We start from the raw sequence: 21,075 nt of genomic DNA, 5'->3' as shown, positions 1-21,075 counted from the left end.
TTCCTGTTTGTCCTAAAGCCTCAAAAGCAAAGCCCATTTCCTATTTACTAACACTTAGTGCCTCTCTCCTACCGTCTCCAGATCCCTCTGAATGCCTTTGTGTAGACATCCATGCTCTGTGGCACTCCCTTTGAGCCCACAAGAGCCCCCAGTTCTGTGGTTAGGCCTTACAAATGAACACCGTGGTCACAACACTATGAGTCCCTTCCACAGCACTCTGCACATTGCCCTCAGCTTATCTTCATGATATTTCTTTTATTTTCTTTAAGGTTTATTTCTATTGATGTGGATATATATGTGTATGTGCATGTGTGTGCAATGTCTGTGGGGGCCAGAAGAAGTCATCAGATCCCCTGGAGCTGGAGTTAACAGGCAGTTGGGAACTTCGGTCTGGTTGTTTTATTTTCTTTAAGGTTTATTTCTATTGATGTGGATAGATATGTGTATGTGCATGTGTGTGCAATGTCTGTGGGGGCCAGAAGAAGTCATCAGATCCCCTGGAGCTGGAGTTAACAGGCAGTTGGGAACTTCAGTCTGGTTCTCTGGAGGAGCAACAAGTTCTCTCAACCACTGAACCATCTCTCGAGCCTACTGCATGGTATTTCTATTTATCTGGTGCACACAGTGCCCTTTTAGATTTGTTAGCACCAGAGGACAGTTTTCCAGGGCAAGAGCCAACAAGAAGTAGCCTGTTTCCAAAGATCCCTTAAGCCTCTGCTTCCATAGCGAAAGGCAAGCAGCACAGCTTGAGTCAGAAGACTAGGAAAGTCTAGACAAGACATATTCCCTATCAACACTACTGGCTCCACATGAAGAGATAAGACATGATGCTGCCCATAAAGCTCCTCAGTCAAATGACTGGGAGCAACAACACATCACAGCAGTGAAGCCTGGGGAATTAGGGAAAGGTCTGTGTGTCTTGAAGCTGTTTTGGCAGACTTCCCCACACTGGTAAAGTAAAAAAAAAACAAAAAAACAAAAAACAAAAAAAAAAACAAGAGAAATGTAGCCTCTCACAGTTCTAGATGCCCAAAGTCCAAAATCAAGACAATAGCAAGGCCAACATCCCTCCGAGGATCCTGAGAATGTGTTCCAGACCTTTCTTTTATTTTCTGGTGCTACCCATCTAGGTATTATTTGACTGGTAGACCCTTCCTTCTACCTCTGCCTGTCATCATACAGCTCTGTCATGTACATATCTGCCTATGTCTCTTCTCTTCCAAGGGTAGTAGTTTGTGGAACTTACTATAGTGGTCTCACTTAGCTTACTTACAAATAGATCAGAACTCACTATAGTGGCCTCACTTAGCTTACTTACGAATGGATCAGAATTCACTATAGTGGCCTCACTGAGTTTGATTACAAATGCGAAAAGCTCTTTCTAAATAAGGCTACCCTTACAGATTTCAGGGTGAGAACATGGACAGATCCTTTGAGAAAAACAACTCAGAGCACCATAGTCAGGAAGAAAGGGGCCAAGCGATTCCCAGGACCTGGTTGCCCTCCTCCTCATTCCATTGGGTTCATGGGCTAACTGAGACTCAGCCACTTATCACTATGCTGTAAGATATGTTCTGTACCACAAGATCCTGGAAGCTTCAGGCTCTAGAATATCTTATCTCAGTCTGTCATTGCTGACCCTTTAAACCTAAAATAAAGGAGATGGAAGGCTGAAATTCTTTAATCTCCACCATTTTGTTTACAAAAGCCTTCGTAACAAGAAGTAAAAAAATAAAATCCAAAAGACCCAGAGTATAACAACGTCTTTACTTTTATGATGCCTAGAAACAAGGCCTTATCCTCAGTGTCCCAGGGGCCAAGTGACAAGCACTGAGCTGATAGGCCCAGAAGGCAGCACACCATTAACCCCAAGTAAGGCCGGCAAGAGTCCTGGGCTATGTAACAGGCACACAGCGCATGGGGAATTCTAAAATAGCAGTCACAATCAGGTTCTCTGGTATAACCAGCTTAATCTACAAAGTAGAAACTGAGTCACAGGGAGAAAGAGAAGATGATAATCAGCGAGAAAGCAAGTATCAGGTTTCTAGGTGCTATGCACTGTGTGGAGCACTTTCACAAGGAGGGGTGCCTGTCCTAATCCCCGGGGAGTTTTATCAACTATCTGTCCCATTCTATGCTCTGCAGAGGCCCTGAGAAGGGGAGTGGAGCAACCTGAAGTAGATGTGGGCAGACAGGGCCCTCCTTAGGCTTTGAAAAATCCCATCATCCACCACTGCTAGTCCAAAGAGAGGGTTCTGCCTTCTGAGAGCTGAGAGAACACCTTTTTGTAGGTCAGGGGAACTCAAAGAACTGAGATGGTATAGGGCTGAGGTGTAACTTGGTGATAGACCACTTGCCCTGGCTTCTTGCCTAAGCACACCAAGAAACAAGGAAATGTGAGCACCCAGGGACCATTACTGGAGGTTGAAGCCTGGGGCAGGGGCCTCAAAAGCCCATTGGGGAAGATAAAAGAAACCAAGAGTGGAGCATCTGTCTTGAAAGTCAGTTCAAGTATGGCTAGCACAGGGGTCAGGGCAGTCAATGCTAAAATCAGCACAGACAACGTACTTGAAGACAGCAGAATGTCAGCCTACACACCATGCTCAGAGTCCTTGCCATAAGCCCTGAGTCGGCCACAGGTCTTCTCCAGGCATGTCAGCCACACTCTTGGGATAGTGGGACTCAGAGACAGATCCATTTGTACAATGTCACAACCATTCATTCAGGTTAAAGGCTAAGAAGGAAAGATAAGAAAGCAGGAGACGCAGAGTGGATGACAGAGCAAGTCTCCTTCAAGCAGCCTCTGAGGAGCAGAGGCCTACAAGGAGTGGACAGAGGTTCAGGGCAGCTGATAGAGGTGGATGCACATTCCTCCCTCCCATTTCCTGGACTGTTCAGAAGGGTGGCCTATACTTCCCAAAGCAGGTCAGTGGTGTTTCAGAATGGGTGGTGAGAGGACCTAGGGGATTTTTGTCAGGTCCACCACTGTGAGCCCTCCCAGATGGAATGTTAGAGATCTGGCCCTCTTCCACTTGCCTCTTGGAGATTGTCTTCCACTTGCCTCTTGGAGATTCTCTCCACACTAGATATGGTGCGAAGAGGCCATACTTTTGTATTCAGAAGCATCCAGAGGTCATTTGACCAGCTGTGTAATGAACAAGACACTCAGGCAGGTTACTAAGAGGAACTCATAGTCACGAAGCGTCCAAGAGTATCCAGTCCCACATACCTGTCCTGGTCACTTGTCATTCCTGAGACCTGGATTTCCTCCCATGCAAGTGTTCAGTGAAGAGATAATGAAGCTGCCACCTATGTATTCAAGAAGCCAGGACCCAGGCACATACTGGACCTGTGAGGCATTGAAGCCTATCCCAGCCCGGGACAGCCACCTTCTTCCTCTCTTGTGCCTTTCACTGCCACCCCATGGGCCTTCCTCCCAGAAGTGAGGCAAGTTTTGTCAAGTTGCTGTGTGGTTCTGTCCCCCGGCTGACAAAGGAATTGGTACGCAGCAGCTGCTTAGTAAATGTTTCATGATTGCTGGTCTCAAACGTTTCCAGTGAGAACAGCTCAAATGGGAGCCTGTAATGAGTTTCTCATTAGCACTCACAGGAGAACTTTAGGATATGGAATCCAGCTCACTGGGAGAGACTGGCTTACCAGAAAAAAGGCTGTACCATTTTCTTGGCTTCCTCACCCTGGGGATAGATAACACATGTACTTTGTAAAGTCAAGAAATTCTTGCCAAACTGTGCCTAGTGTGTGACCACTCTCTTTACTCACCAGGAACAAGTAAGGGCCAAGTGTTGTGCTTCCTGCTTGAAGCTCCATGAGCAACTGCACACCTGCAGGTGCCAGAGTCCTTTCCAGTGGGGACAACTTACCATATGCCGTGTGCTGGGTGCAGATCATGGCCAGCAAGAGGTTCAAGGAGCCCACAGCCAGCTGTCATTGCTCCTATACTCAGAGTCAGACTTTCTGAAAGGGGAAGAATCAGAGGGGTGCCATCGGGTAGAATGCCTGGACTCTGGCTCTACATTGTCTTGACACACAAACCCCAAGAACACTGGGAATTGTGGTGCAAAGATGGAGACCTCTGTTGATTCACATCAATTTTTTTTCTCTTTAGCTTTTCAAGACAGGGTTTCTCTGTGTAACAGTCCTGGCTGTCCTGGAACTAGCTCTTGTAAACCAGGCTGGCCTTAAACTCAGAAATCTGCCTGCCTCTGCCTCTTGAGTGCTGGGATTAAAGGCATGAGCCACCACCGCCCGGTCTGATTCACATTATTTTTGTTATACAAAATAAAATTCCATCTTTATTACACATTCATACTTTCCATAAATCTGGCTTTTAAAAATCTAATGACAATGGCCCGATTGTCATTAGAAAGGCGTCATCCAGTAACTGATGAAGGCAAAGACCCATAACCAAACATTGGGTAGAGTTTGGGATCCTATGGAGGAGGAGGAGGAGGAGGAGGAGGAGAAAGGATTGTAGGAGCCAGAGGGGTCAAGGACACCCTGGGAAGGCTCACACAATCAACTAACCTGGGATCATAGGGGCCCATAGAAACCAAACCATCAACCAGTAAGCCTACATGGGACTGACCTAGGCCTCTACATATATGTTACAGCTGTGTAGCTTGGTCCTCTTGGGGAACTTCTAATAGTGGGAGCAGGGGCTGTCTCTAACGCTTTTATAGGCTTTTGGGACTCTACTCCTCGTACTGGGTCACCTCACCCAGCCTTAGTACATGGGGAGGTGCTTAGTCTTTCTGCAACTTGATATGCCATGTTTTGTTGATATCCATGGGAGACCTGTACTTTCCTATTTAAAGACAGAAGAGGAGGGGATTGGGGTGTAGAAGTAGGAAGGATGTGGGGAGGCTGTGGCCAGGATGTTAACTAAATAGATGAATTTTTTAAAAAAAAATCCCTAGGAATGCAGTCCCATCTGTTCTTTGCCGTTCCTGTCAATGACATCACACTTGGACTGCAGTTGAGTCTTCACAACGGGCTGAAGCAGAGCCCCAAGGCAGCCACCTTCCTGTGCGTTCCAGTCTGCCTGGCTGGAGGCAACTCCAGTCATCGTCTAGACCAGGTCTGCTGGGGACAGTCACAGTGGCAGAATGTCATCATCTTCACCAGTCCCTCTCCAGCAGTACAGCTAGTCCTCTCAGCTGCTCCTCTGGGGACTGGCTCTTACAGTGGTGTGGTGGCACCATCCCCAGGGAGCCAACCATCCTGGGCTTCTTTGGAGAATCCTGGACCAGGGCCTTAGGGAATTTCTGTGTCCATAATGTTATACTTTTTAAAATGTCGTAAAGAGAAGTCACACCATGCAACAGGGTTCACATGGGAGATTTATTGGAAGAGGAGAGAGAAGGGGCAGAAGGGGGCAGAGGGGGGCAGGAGGGGTGGACACTGGTCCCTGGGAACAAGAGCGGTGGAAGAGAAAAGAAAGGAGAGAGAGAGGGAGGGAGAGAGAGAGGGGAGATGGGCAAGGCCCACCTTTTATAAGGGGATGTAGCAAATGTGCACAGGAGGTGCTCTTAGTGGCTGCAGCTGAGGACATCTCATGTCAGGACCCCAAGGGCAGGCCAAGACAGATGCCTGAATACTAACAGTCCTCCCTTTTACTTATTATAAAAAGGTGAAGAGCTAGAACGGGGTAGCAGGTGAGACTGGGATGAGGATGCCACATTCTCGAGACTGCTTCATGCTGACCTGGGGACGTTGGGAGACCTGAGAAAGCTAGGGTTCTGGCCATATCCTGGAGTATCTGGACGTTTTACTTCACTGTCCAGGCTCTGTGGACCTGGCAAGATACTGTTCAAGGTGGATCCAAGTCGGCTGCCTGGAGCTCACAAGAACTTAAAGCACCCGTTCCTTTTCCATAGCCACAGCATCACCTGGACACCCTCTTTCTATCCGATTCACCAGGAGACACGGGTGGATTGCTGAGGGCAGTTAATAGTAAAAAGTGAGACAGAACAAACTTGTACCAAACTGGTAAGGCTGTCTCCTGAGAAGGCAAGGAAGAGTGATGGGAAAGTCACCAGGGACGAATGAAAACAGGAACTGAGTAAATAAAAAGAAAGAGAAAATCAGTGTGTGCTGACTTCTCCATCTGATCTGCACGTTGCTGCAAACAGGCAGGGTATTTAGAGAGGAAGAGCAGACAGACCCAAGCAGGTTTTGGAGCAATGCAAAATAGAGAAAGTGGAGAATTCTTTCTTGGTTCCCCAACTGTCTGGTCCAGGGAATACTGAGGCCAGATTTGATTTGAAAGGAGTGGTCAGTGGGTTTCCAAAAGACATCCCAATGGGAGCGAGGAGGTGTATAACACAGTCCCCAAGGCTGGGGCAGAGGAAGATTGGGCACAATGAGTGAGGTAGAGAAAGAAGATCCAAAGGCCTGAATACAATGGCATCCCAGGGATCCAGGGAGGACCCGCAGCTTCTTCAACAGATCCGGCTGAGTGGAGACAAGCTGTTCAGTATGTCATCATGCAAGAACAGGGGCCAAGGGCTCTGAGCCCAAGAGAGACACAGTCTCCTGGTACCAGGACTTCTATAAAAGTCAGATGGTGAGGAGAGGACTGTGCTTGAGAAATAGTCTTGAGAAATGAAGACCATACAGAGGAATGGTCAGAGGCAGGTAGCCCCACCGGAGACCCAATTACCAGTACTGAATGGAAGGTAAAGTCACCAGTTAACAAGAAAGCAGATTGATTGCAGGTGGAAGACAGCGGGTCAGAAAGCAATGTCTAAGGGATATTTGGGTCACATCTGACTGCAAAGGTGGATGAATTTAGAAGCCCTTAAATGAGGCATTGAGTGCAAAAGTTGGAGGTATAGACAACACTATAGTTCCCATGAATGAGGCAGATGAGTGAGACCCAAGAGTCTGTAATTCCTAGCATCCCAGAGATTCACAAAGGGTCGATTTTGAGAAGGCACAGTGATTAATCAAACACGAAGCAGGGGCCAGGGACTCTGAGCCTGAGAGAGCCATGGTTGCCTGGTACCAGGGCTTAATGAGGCCAAAAGGCAAGGAGCCATGCTTGAGAGACGAGTCCTCACTCGTGGGAAATGGCCAGAGGTGGAGAAGAGGGGGCTCACCAATCGTGCCGGTGTTGGATGGCGGGGCCCAATGTTCATCAGTTGAAGAAGTGAGGCTGTCATATGTGGGCCGAGTTCCAGGGTCCTGGCATGCTTCAGACTGCTGGTGGGCAGGAGGAAGCAACAGGAGAGCCATCCTTGTAATGGTACCAATGTTATAATTTAAAAAACACTGTGAAGAGAAGTCACGTGAAGAGAAGGGGCAGAGAAGTGGGTAGAGAAGGGGGCAGAGAGGGGGACAGGAGGGAGCAGAGACTGGTCCTGGGGAGAAGAGTAATGGAAGAGAAAGAGAGGGAGAGGGAGAGAGAGAAGGGAAGAGAGAGAGAAAAGAGACAGGGGTGGGGTGGGCAAGGGCCACCTTTTTAACGGGAACAGCAAATGTGCACAGAAGATGCTCTTCATGGCTACGGCTGAGGACATATTCTGTCAGGACCCCAAGAGCAGGCCAGTGCAGATGCCTGAATGCTAACACATAATATAAATCTGAGTGAGATCAGACACAATGTTATCAATAGTTGGCTTGGAAAGGTCGTCATCAAATACCTAGAAAGGAAAAGGAAAACAGGCTCTGATTAGGACCTCATACTCAATGAAGTACTGACTACTAGGACACAATGGCACTGCCCATATGGGGCAGGGTACACTGGAACTTGGCTGGATTATGGTGGTGTTCCTGGCAAGCCAATCCAGTTTCAGTCTGCTGGGGCTAATCAAAGGTTTCACAGAGTTGAGGCCATTCCAGATAAAGAAACCTTGGTGATGGATATTGACTAAAGAAGAGGGAGTCTCGTTTTCAGAAACAGGCAGGTTAGGCAGCATAGGGGCCCCCTTTGGCCCTGTCTGTGGAAAACCAGGAGCAGACGAGTGTGTGAGAGTACCCAGAAAAAAAAAATGGAAGCATATCCTCAGGAAGCAACAGCAAGAGGGGCATGCAGTACAGGGCCAGTTCACAGGCCTATGGCCACACACTTTCTCCCAAGGCCACTGGGGATCATCTCTGAGCCCCCCGGGAAATCCTGCCTGATGTGAGTGCCCTGGTTTGCCAGGGCCTAAGGTATAACACTGCCACCACTAGGTTCTGAGCCTATCTCAGCAGCACAGCCCCACATGGTATCTGTCACGCAGCAAGGCACAGTCTGCAACAAAGATGGGAGTCTGTTGCCAGCTGTTCTTGGTGGAAGTCAGGCAGTGGAACAGAAAGTGCTAAGACATACACATCAGCCTCCAGCTGCAGGTCCCACCTCCTTGCTGCTTCATTGCATTCTCTCCAGCAGCCAGCCTCCTGGCTGTCTGCCTAGCACGTTACCTCCTTGCCCAAATCAGCCAATGGCACCTCCAAAGCCATCTATTGGCTGCCAAGCCTTGCTTTCTTCTCTGGTCTCATCTCCCGGTGCCTTGAAACCACACTGCTGGGAGTTAAGATATGACAGACATGTTCCACTCTAATGAGCTAACATAACCCAAGTCCCCATGTATACTCCTAATCTCTTCTTCAGGGTAATTTGCTCCTTTTTTTGTTTTGTTTTGTTTTTTTTTTTTTGAGAAAGGGTCTTCTCTGTGTAACAGTCCTGGCCATCCTGAAACTCTTTCTGTAGACTAGACTGGCCTCAAACTCACAGAGATCCACCTGCCTCTGCCTCCCTACTGCTGGGATTAAATGGGATTAAAGGTGTGTGCCACCACCACCTGGCCTGTCCAGGCTAGCCTTAAATTCACTCTATGGCCCAAGTAAGCCTTGAATTTGTGATTCCTCTCAGCTTCCTTAAGAAGTGTGGAGATTACAGATATGCACTACGCTGCCTGGCTTGACAAGAAATCATTTGAAACCTGGTGCTCCTAAAAGCAGCACCTTTATTTGCAGAATATAGAAGATACCACTCCCTTGTGGCCTGAGTCTCATGCAGTGCAGAAAGATACCAGCAAGAGTCTCCCATATGCATGTGATCCTGGCATGCCAAGAGGGTGACACCTGTTACTAAAACCTGCAGCAAACAGAGGGAGGCAAAGAATCCTAGCAACATCTGCCACCAACTCTGATTTGGGCCCAGATCATAGAGCTTCCAAAGCCAGAATGTTGTTCCTTTCCAAGTCTTGTTGTCTGGACAACCTCAGCCGGTATGCCATTCCCATCTTCGGTGATGCTGATCAGACAGTCTGCCCAATAAAATCTACTATGCAGTAACCCACGGCCATAGGTGAAATTATGAAGGGGAACCAAAAGGACACTTACATGAATGGAGTCGCCTCACATGTATGCTCTGGTAGTGGACACATGAGTGTAGATACACAATGAAATCATAGAAAACTAAACATATACAAAACCAGTAGACTGTGTTGCTGTCAACATCTCAGCCTTGACATTGTCTGACATAGTGTTCTCACTAGAGGTGGCTGGACAAAGGGCATGAGATCATTCTGGAATACTTTTTTACAGCTCTATGTTAATCTATAATTATGTCCATCTAAAAACCACCACAAGTCATAGCCTTGACCAGACCCAAGCTCAAGATCCCTCCGCTGCAGGCCATTCTTCTACTGCCTCTCTATATGGACCTAAAGCGCCAAAGTGGTACATCCAAGGGCTCCATAGTAGGCCTTCTCCTGGGCTGCTTTTGTGAATGGTCTTCTGCTGAGACTTCTGTGACCATGGAAGTTAAAAGAATTCAACTTAACAACTGGTTCTTCCTATAGATCTTTAAGCATAGCAGAGTCAGATACAATAGCAAGTCATGAGGATAGGGAGGATAGTCACAAAGCCAGCCCTGCCTCTCTGGGGCTCTGTGAGCACCAATAGAGACAGGCTGCAGGTGGTGCAATGGCTTCAGAGAGCAGAAGTAACCCCAGATATGGCCACAGAGAAGTGCACAGAAAGGCAGAAGCTGAAATGAAAACTGACTGAGACCAGTCCCAGATAGGGCAGAGAAAGCTGCCCCACATGTGGAATCAGGAGCCCCAGTTCCCAGTTTCCTACGTCCTCACAAGTGCTCTTGCACTCTGGACGGGATTTGTTTCTAGATTAGAGAGCAGAAACCCGGTTAAAGCCACTAGGAACAGTTCCCAGCGTCCAACACACCAACACCTTGTGTGGATGCTGAAAGGAAACCTGGAAGTGCAAATTTCTCAGCATGAGAAAGTCACATTGCACAATGCTCTCAGAGCTCCCAGAAGCCATCATCCAGCTCTGGATAAAGTACCTGAAAATCAATGAAACTGCAATGCTTACAATAGCCAATGAAAGCCTCCTACCACCAAGCAATGAGGTGGCTCCTTCAGGCAAGCCCTTAAAGCAAGTGATTTCCAGTTGCACATTAAAGTGTCTTTTAATATTGTTGGCTGTCCACCAGAATAAGATGGTAAGACCCTAAAGTTGAAGATAACATATGCTCTGCTCACAGGATGTAGAGAAAGCAACTGGAATTAACCCATAAGCTTCCTCCCCACTGGCTAGCCTTTATAGTACCAGAAGGTCCTATGCAGACTGCTGGGGAGGAATGGCCATCAGCAGTCTTAGTTATGGACCCTGCATGCCACACTATCCACCAGGCAGGAAAGAGAGGTATACTACTGGCAAGTCTGTTATGAGGCAACCAACTGCCTTCTGACCAGATATGATACCTACTCCACAGAAGGAGCTTGTTTCTGGTAAGCACAGTCAAAAGTCCATGGCTAGGGAAGTAACAGGCATTAGCAGAGAGGCTACTACTGCTGATTTAACCCAGGAGGCTGTCCATTGTTAATAAGATGCTGAACAAAAAGATTAACCCTTTGCAATGGCTCCAGAGGAATCAGAGGCACAAGCACTGAAGCCAGTTATGTCCCTTTCACAGGCAGTGGAGCAGAAGGTGGCTCTTTATATCTGGAATACAATACCCAAGATTCTCACCTGGGGCTCAAGGAACGTATAGAAACACAGCCATATATGTGTATGTTCTGAAATGCGAATGTTGGTATTTTCGTTTCCTATTTCTCATATTTTCTTTCCTTTCTTCCATAACTTTATGTCCTTATTTACACTCTTAACAGCTACCATCTCCTGAGAAAGAACTCCAAGAGGGCTACAAACAGGGTTCACACCAAGTGCTCGCAACTCTGTGTCATGACTCATCCTTCTGAGCTACAGAACACCATCTCCCTCCCCAGGTCCACATCTAATTAGGGCTTCTGCTGCTGCTCCCTGCTGAGGAGCAGGCAATTACAGGTGGAATCCAGGCACCCTTCCTCATCTCTGCTCTCTTTTTATCTTCGCCTCGCCCTGTCTACTGTGAACCCAGCAGACTCGAGTGAGTGACGAGTTATTTTGTTGTGGTGGCTGTTACTTTTTTACTGAAAAAGCAGCAGAATAAAATAGTCTGTGTCTTAATGATTAGAGTTCTGGGAAAGGCCCATGACACAGTTAGTCAGTAATTTTCCGTAAATGTCATGGCTGTCTCCAGGGCCCCAGCATGTTGGTGCAGCCTCAAGGCTGGGCCTAGCATCTTCCCTTGGCAGGAACACAGTTGCACTGCCCAGCTATGTAGTATTCTACCAACATCCGGGGGAGACAGGCTGTTCACTACTGAGACTCAATTTTTTCATGGCTGTTGTCTAACTCTCTTTGTAGCCAAGGTCCTGTGGGCCTTGCAGGTCTGCGCAATCCCACAATGTAACTGGGAGAGTTTCTCTCCCGTGATAGTTTGCCTCCATCCATCCAGGTTCCTTTGTCCTACTCAAGACTCCACATGATTCCTCTCTGACATACTTCTCCAAGTCTTCTTCTCAAGTCTTCTATCCAGCTGGGGTGGCTGGGTGTGGGAGGCTTCAAAGCTTCCCTTCTATAAAGACCCCCGAGTAGGTACCTTTCTGATTTTATAACTAATGTTTTGGAACCTGCTTCCTGTTTGTGCCTAGAGGGCAAAGCACATACAAGTTTGATCTGCTCTCCTTGCCAGGGTGGACAGTGGGATACCCTCCTACATGCCTCACCCAGTATGCTAATGCCTGTTGGACACATTAATGATTGGAACTCTTCTACTTTGCCAGCCAAGTAAAAGGAAGGAATAGCAACTAGGCAAGGGTCATAGGTGTCCCCGTTCATCTTGCAGAAAAACTTGTAAATTGTAAAAGCAGTGGCAATGGAAATGGACTGCCTGCCCAGCATGAGCTCTACAGCTCAAACCAGGTTGCTAGTTCAATGCTCACGACTCACTGGGCTAGGCTCCGATGCTACATACCCCACCAAGATCCTTTAGCTTTCACGGCACCTCCTGCTGGGTTGCTTGCTAGGTCTATAGGCTTCTCAAATGTCAATAGACTAGTAAAGCCCTTGAGGCTGGAGTTGAGATGCAAACATCCTTCATGAGGCCTCCTGGGGCTTTGAGAGTCTATACTTCTAAGAAACCCCAAGCTTCTGCCTATTATATGATGTACAAAATACTGTTGATGAGCAAGAGTTAAGACTATTGTTCAGTTACCAGCTGCCACATCAGGGTCTAGACAGAAGCTTGGAAAGGATAACACACTGCCCTATGTGTGCTTACACCAGAGCAAGCACTTACCTAGAGGTCACCCAATCCACAGCTCACCTAACTAAAATCCTGCCAAGATGACGAAGGAGAAAGGACCCCTGTGTCACCATATAGATGCCCAAAGTCCTAGTGTTATAGTTAAAGATTACACTCAGCTTCTAGTTTGTCAAATGTGGTGGTACACATCCTTAATCCCAGCACTTGGGAGTCTGAGGGTGGTGGATCTCTGTAAATTGAGGCCAGCTTGGTCTACACAGTGACTTCCAGGCCAGCCAAGGCTACATAGTATGACTGTATCCAAAAGAGAGGACCAGGCAGTGGTGGCGCACGCCTTTAATCCCAGCACTCAGGAGGCAGAGGCAGGCGGATCTCTGTGAGTTCGAGGTCAGCCTGGTCTAAAGAGCAAGTTCCAGGACAGCCAGAGCTGTTACACAGAGAAACTCTGTCTCGAAAAAACAAACAAACAAACAAACAAACAAACAAACAAACAAAAATGGGGAGTGGGGAGGAAGAAGAAGAACAAAAGAAGATAAAGTGACATTAAACAGACCAACCACAGTGCCCTCTAAGAAATTAGATTGGTCCTCTACGGCTGTTGTAAGAAATAATAAATACTGATAAACTCCGTGGCTGAAAAAAACACACATATTTATGTTCTTACAGCTCTGGAGGGGTCAGAAATTCAAGAAGAGCCTTAGGGAGCCAAGTCAAGATGTCAGCAAGCCAGGTTCCTAGACTTTTCTAACTCCTGGAGGCTGCCTGCATTCCTCTGCATCTGGCCCCTTCCTCCACCTCAAAACCAGTAGCACTTTGTTCACCATATGACCCTCTCTGAATGACTCTTGTCTCTCTCTCTTACACAGACAGATATAGTGAAAACAGGCCAGCGATCTCACTATCTCAAGGTTTCATACCTGCCAAATCCCGTTTGCTACACAAGATGACTTTCACAGGTTCCAGGGATTAGGGCAGATTCTGAGGGCAAGGATATAACACAAAGAGCAATGATATATACTGCAGGGAACCATGGAGTTGGTTTGGCCTGCCTGCCTTAAGAGGTGTGCATCAGAGCTTCTTCAGGTTACAGTCCAGGGCTCCTGGAACACAATGTGTCTTCCTGTTCCTGGGACTCTGATGCACTGCCTCAGGCAGTGACACATTCAGACCACTTTGTAGTTTTCTGTATGTTCCCTTAGTAGTCAAGGAAACATGGAAACTTGACAGGACAATTGGTCTTAGGCATTAATCTTGTGTATCCTGTATGGCTTGCAAATGTCATTGTGTCCTGGCAACTACAATGTATTGATCCTGACAATTGCCATTATATTCTGTTTCTGATAAAGGTATAAGAAGCCTGATTGCTCTCAATGAAATTGTCACAGCCTCAGTTGTTCTATATTCAGAATGGCTTCAAGGCTGCTGGCTAAGATGATCCAGTCTCACAGAATTCTCCAGTCAGGACTTGACCAGAATTCTGGATTTTTTCAGGGTCCCCCAAAGATTACCAGTGCCACCAATCAGCAGTAAGTAATCTAGAGAACTGTGTCCAAAAATGGGTCATGGATATTTATTATTATTTAAAAAGGGGTTGGGTATAAGTTGTAATTGGGAATTGTCAAGAAAAAGACTGAACAAAGAAGATTAGATTCAGAGATCTTGTTGTGAAAAGGAAAGGGAGATATAGAAAATGTGGTAAAGCAAGGTAAGGTAGAAAGGGAATTAGGTACAACACTTTGGATTCACCAAGATAGGAGAGATAATGAAGGATTTTCTTTGAATTTGTCAAATGCTAGTGGACTAAACATTGTTGATGTAATTATTGCCTGTATATATTTATATATGATTATTGTACTTAATGTATTTAGTTTTTCATATATTAATTATAACCTTTTTTATTCTAGACAAAAAAGGGGAAATGAGGTGATGTTTTGTCTGTGCTTTAACAAATAAAGCTTGCCTGAAGATCAGAGTTTAGAGCTAGCCACATTAGTTAGCCTTAGAGGCCAGGCAGTGGTGGCACAGACCTTTAATCCCAGTACTTGGGAGTCACACGCCTTTAATCCCAATACTAAGGAGGTGGGCAACAGGAAGGGATATGGCTGGACAGAGAGAGGAATATAAGGTGGAAGGAGACAGGAGCTCATTTCATTCAGTCTGAGGTTTCATAGAGACAGCATTCAGTCTGAAGCATTAAGTCTGGGGACTTGTAGAAACAGAGCACCCTTTTGGATTTTGTGGAGGTGAGAACTAGTGGCTGGCTGCTCTGTTTCTCTGATTTTCCAGCTTTCACCCCCTAATATCTGACTCTGGGTTTTTATTATTAAGACCAATTAGAATTAGAGCTACACCTAAGGAAACACTGTGCCAAAATGTGAAGATGGCCTTTTCTGATGAAAACATTAAGGGTGTTTATGTCTGCCCTTCACTGCTTCCCAACATTTGTTGCAAATGTGGTTGTTTCTTACCTTTCAAGCCTAGAACTCAGTAAATGTTTTACTGAAAGAACACTGAGTATGAAACTCAGCTGCTTAATATTTCGTATAATTTCTGTCTCTACAAATAGGAAATTGTGCAGCATAGAACATCAAAAGAATTCCTAAACTAATGACTAACTCAGGTAATTTTGATACATCCAAATAATTACTCTGATTCCAGATCCCAGGAATATGGAAAGAGCTACTGTTCCTTAAGCCCTTATGTGTAACTGATCTAATTACACAAGAATGCAGAAATCCCCATAACCTATTCAGTCTCATTCTCCTTCTTCAACATGGCCTGCCTCCACCAAGCTCCTTAGTGTTCCCTCCATGCCAGCCAGGATAGTGTTCTAGGACTGCTATAATAAATGGTCACACAGCAAGTGGAAAAAGTGGAAAAAATGTGTTCTCTCACCACTCTGATGGTCAAAGGTAATCAAGGTCAATGGGTTGGGCTTCGTCTCTAGAGGTTCTAGTCCTCCTTGCTCTATCAACTTCTTAAAAGCCGGAAGCAGAAGTTGTACTGTGTCTGCTTCCCAAATAACTGACTCAGAGACTCAATATTTATTATAAATGCTTGACCCATAGCTCATACTTATTACTAGCTAACTCTTACATTTAAATTAACCCATATTTCTTATCTATGCTTTGCCACGTGGCTCATGACTTGTTACCTCATTTTCTACACGTTCTGCTTTCTCAGCAGTTGTCTGGCCTCTCCTCTGACTCCTCCCTTTTCCTTCCCATCAGCCTTAGTTTAGTTGCCCTGCCTGTACCTCCTGCCCAGCTACCAGCCAATCAGCATTTTATTAAAGCAATTCGAGTGATAAATCTTTACAGTGTACAAGAGAATTATTCCACAGCAATAACCTGAGTTGTTCCTAGCCTTCTGGTACCATCACACCAGTCCTTATTTTTACCTGGCTTTCTCAACCTACTGTGTGGCAAAGTGCATGTGGAGCTGGGATACCTCAGAGAGGTTACAAAAGACCTGAGTGTGTGGGGGGATCTATGGTGTGTGTCAATTCTCATGTGAGTCGTCAGGTCACTTCATCACTACCATCAACACCTCATCTTCCAAGATACTACCAATATTACCAATTCCTAAGGCCCTTTCTCTACCCGCAAGGTCCTCCTCCCTCGGCTATGTCCATGCCTGTCCTGACAGCACCCAGGAAGCCCGTGTGGAGCTGTGGTGACAGATGGAGCTGGCCCAGAGCTGGTTTTAGCTGAGGCAATGGGGACAAACAGGGACATGAAAGGGAGAAGCAGGACAGAGAGCCGTGGTGTCCTAGAGCTGCCATCACAAAGCTCCACAGCTGGGTGTTCTAACACGACAGAAACATGGAATGCAGGTATGAGGGAGCAAGCTCCCTCAGAAGGCTCTAGAACATTGTGTTTGGCAGTTTTATGTCACTTCACACAGCTAGAGTCATTTTGGAAGAGAGGCTCTTAAATGAGAAAATGCCTCCGTGAGATTTTCCTGGAGATAAGTCTGTGGTGCACTTCCCACACTGATGTAGGAGGGTCCAGTTCACTGGGTGGTGACATCTCTAGACAGGTGGGCCTGAGATGTAAAAGAATTCCGACTGAGCTCTGCAATGGCACATGCCTTTAATCCCAGCACTCAGGAGGCCAAGGAAAATGGATCTCTGAGTTAGAGGCCAACCTCGTCTACAAAGCAAGTTCCAGAACAGTCAGGGACACACAGAGAAACCCTGTCTCGAAAACAAAAAACAAAACAAAACAAAAAACAACTCAGACTGAGCAAGCCATGAGAAGCAGGCCTCCTCCATGGCTTCTGAATCAATTTCTGCCTCCAGATCCCTACCTTGAGTTCCTGCCCTAGATGATTGTTTATAAACAATAAGATGAAATAAACCCTGTCCCCTCAAAGTTTCTCTAAGACAAATGGGATCTTCATTTTCCCCTCTAGCTTCTAGCAGCTCCTAACTGTCCCTTGATTTGTGATGACATCACTCTGGTCTCTGTTTCTGTGTCTCCTCTCCTATATGTTTCCTCTGTCCTTTCTTTCTTTTGTCTGTCATGTGGACATTAGGTTTACAGCCCACCGCAGTAATCCAAAGCAACCTCATACCAACATCCCTATCCTCACTACATTTACAAAGGCTCTTTTGATAGATAAGGGTAGTTTCAAAGGGCCTGGGGATTAGAACATGGAAACATTTTGAAAGACTATCATTCATCCATGACACCAGATATCAAAATGAGCTTCCTGGAACAGTAAGGTGAACAGGCCCTTCCTTGCCTGACACTTGCTGGGGGGCATTTACTTCAAGAAAAACCCAGTAGCTAGGACTGACCTTCCAATCCCTGCCTAGTCACTCTGTTGACTGGCCAGCCTCAGGCCTATGAGTCTCATGATGTGGACCTCAGGCAGCTCCCCTAAAGATGGCGGTCTCTCAGCTTAGCAGCTTGGTCTGGTGTAGGAACTCTGCCATACATCTTTCTATCCAGCTTGTTCTGGTCTGTGTTGCCATGGGTATTTAGAATTGGAGGGGGCTCAGGCCCACAGGCTTCTGGGTTGTGACATTTGTCATGCTCTGAGCCCTGTCTTGGCTGTCTATCTCCAGGCTGTGAGTAGCCCCACTTCCCTCTCTGCCTGAGGATGAAAATTCTCCCTCATCCTGTCTGTCTGGTGGAGTCCATGATGTTTCTTATACAACAAAATGCCTGGGCCAGACCAATAGCTCTGAAAACCAACAGCTTGAAGTTCACACTCCCTAAGTGACATGGACCTTGGGGGATCAAGCTGTTATCTCTCAGTTTCTTACCCTACCTCCACCATGCTTTCAAGCACATGACACACTCAAGTGTGTGTGCATACATGCACGCACGCACTCACACACACACACACACACACACACACACACACACACACACACACACACCCCACATATTTCAAAACGTGATGTTTCTCCCTCTCCTGGCAGCCAGCCTGCTTAGCCTCTCAGTTAAACAGTGTTGTGTGGCTGCCTGCTTCTCCCTTGGGTCTTTTGTGGTGTGAAGAGTCTGGGCTCAACAAGTAATAGGTGCCTGTGAATGTGAGCCAAGGGAATGACTCAATGAACACATTCATTTTTAAAGCCCTGGGTCACAGGGCACTCTATTGGCAGACAGTCTCTGCACAGTGATTGATAAAAGAATAATTCACAAGTGACCAATAAGAACTAGCAAACCTCTAAGAAGGGCTCTCCTTCTGGCAAGCCACACCTATCACAGAGTCTCTCACTTACATACCACCTATCACCAATGTCCGCAAGTAGTACATCCCCTCACATCATCCTGGTCCCCCCATTCCTTGCTTAGTTGATGAGCTCACTGAGGGCATAGACCTGGGATGGGATACCCCTCTGCATGATGTGAATATGTTTTATTACCATTGGTTAACAAAGAAGCTGCTTTGGTCTATGGCAGGATAGAATAAAGCTAGGCAGGAAATCCAAGCAGAGATAAAGAAGGTAGAGTCAAGGGAGACACAAGTAGATGCCAGATAAACAAAATATGAGGTCACAAGCCACAAGCCTCTATAGAATAATAGAAATGTGTTAAGTTGTAAGAGCTAGTTAATAATAAGCCTGAGCTAATAGGCCAAATGCAGGAAGTCCCTAGGAATGGATGATATCACGGTGGAGGAGCTGGAGGTGGCTACAATAAGCTCAGGGGCTGAGACACTTCTCATACTTTTCAGAGAGATATGGAAACACAAGGTGATTCCCACAGAATGGACACACTCAGTTATAATTCCATACACAAAAAGGACAAGCTGGGCTGCTCAAATTCCAGGGGCATTAGTTTGTTGCGCAATAGCAGCAAGATCTTCTCCTCCATTGTCCTGCAAAGGATCACGGGCAGAAGAAAGGAAATCTTAGCAGAGGCCCATTGCAGATTCAGAGCTAACAGGAGCACAATTGATCAGATCTTCACTTTGAGGCAACTGGCACAAAAATACAAAGAATTTGGAAACAACTTATATGTCTATTACATTGACTTCAAGAAGGCATTCAATAGTACTTGAAGGAAAGGACTTTGGGAAACAATGAGATTCTACAGGTACTCAGATAAAATCATAAGAATATTAGAAAATGCATCAGTCAAAGCCTGTGGAGAACTAAGTGATGAGTTTAAGACAATTGTAGGAGAGTTGCAGGGATGCGTCCTCTCACCACTAACTCTTTAATATATCCCTGGAATTGATAATAACAACAGCCCTGGAGGGTGAGGAGATAGGCGTTCAGATAGGTGGGGTGCGAATCAATAACTTGCATTGCGATGATGATACCATTTGCTGAAAGTCCAAATGAGCTGTCTGTCAGCCATGGTCAATAGAGTGGTGGAAGTCAGTGAAAACCTTGGTGTGAAAGTCAACATCGAGAAGACTGAGATACAGCACATGGGAAGGGCACACAGGATTTTAACACTGTAATAAAGAATCCAAACCTCAAGCAGTCAGCTTTGTCTCTCTGGGAGGAAACCTCAGTTCAAAGGAGGGAACTATTTCAGACGTCAAGAGGCAGATACGTCAAGAGGTAGATAGGGATAGCGAGGGCTGCATTCCAGGCACTAGGAAAGGTTTGGTCAGCAAGAGACATAGCGACAACAACAAAATTACAAGTATGTGAGACACGTGTCTTGAGCTGCCTTCTTTACAACTCCGAAACCTGGACAATGAAATGCTCCTCAGAACAGCGGCTGAATGTGTTTGAGATGGCGTGTCTCAGGAGGATTCTAGTGTCACACGAAGAGATCTATCAGCTGTGCAACAATGACATTAAGAAACATCTCTATCTACAGAAGGAAATAAACTATGGGATCTGGCAATGGCCATATTATGAGAATAAATGATAACAGATACCTATAGATAGCACTGCTTGGAGGAGTGCACATGACAAGGCAAAGAGGTAGGCCCAAAAAATGCTGGATAGATGTTGTGATCCAGCTGCCCTCACCCCCCCCCCATGACTGACAGCAGAACTTCCTTGTGGTCTGTAATTGACAAGGATGTTTGTGTTCTTTCTGGTCGGTGGGTCTCCACAGAAGGAGTAGAGGTATTAAAGGTTGCTGGGCAAAATAAAGGTTGTTGTTCTTCCACCTCAAAAGAAGCCATGTCTCAATCCTGGCACCCCCCACCAGTCTTTGCTATCCAGGCTGTGCTGGCTGCAGCAGATAGACAGCGTAAAGGAAGACTGTGGAACCTTGGGTATAACAAAAACACAAGCATTTAGGGCTGCCCAGGATAGGAACAAGTGGAGAACCGCCATAAACAGGCTGCCCATGCATGCTCAAGTTTTGCTGGGGCATAAATGATGATGATGTTATTACTTGGGGCTGGGCCACTGGGAAATGAAAGCATAGCCTCTGGTTACACTCCTGTCCAGTCCCGGTGAAGTGAAGATGCTCAACAAAGGTAGAATGGGCAGTGACTGGCTGAAGCACTTCCTTCTCACCGCATGCATTCTACAAAATGGCAGCTACTCACTAGATAGAGTAACTTATAGGCAGACTTTTCTTTCTCACTCACCAGTTTCCAAACAACCAACATGGAGACTTAATATTAATTATAAATGCTCAGCTGATAGTTCAGGCTTATTACTAACTGGCCCTTACAACTTAAATTAACCCATTTCTATTCATTTACACTCTGCCATGTGGCGTTACCTCTCTTTCATCTTGCATCTCCTGTTTCCTCTCCATGTTTTTCTGGCAACTCCTCTGATTCTGCCCTTCTTCTCCCCGGTGTCCTTAGTCCCACCTAATCTTATCCTTTCCAGCTATTAGTCAGTCAGCTTCTATATCACACCTTAATCACAGCATAATTTACACAGTATAAAGGAATATTCCACATTTTCCCCTTTTTGTCTAAAAAGTAAGGTTTTAACTTTAACATAGTAAAATTATATATCAATAATATAATTTTACAGTTATCAAGTAAAAATTACAATATCCAGTCCA

This window comes from Microtus ochrogaster, unplaced genomic scaffold, assembly GCF_000317375.1.
Source record: "Microtus ochrogaster isolate Prairie Vole_2 unplaced genomic scaffold, MicOch1.0 UNK129, whole genome shotgun sequence".
In the NCBI taxonomy this organism is placed as follows: Eukaryota; Metazoa; Chordata; class Mammalia; order Rodentia; family Cricetidae; genus Microtus; species Microtus ochrogaster.
Note: the sequence above shows the minus strand (reverse complement) of the source record.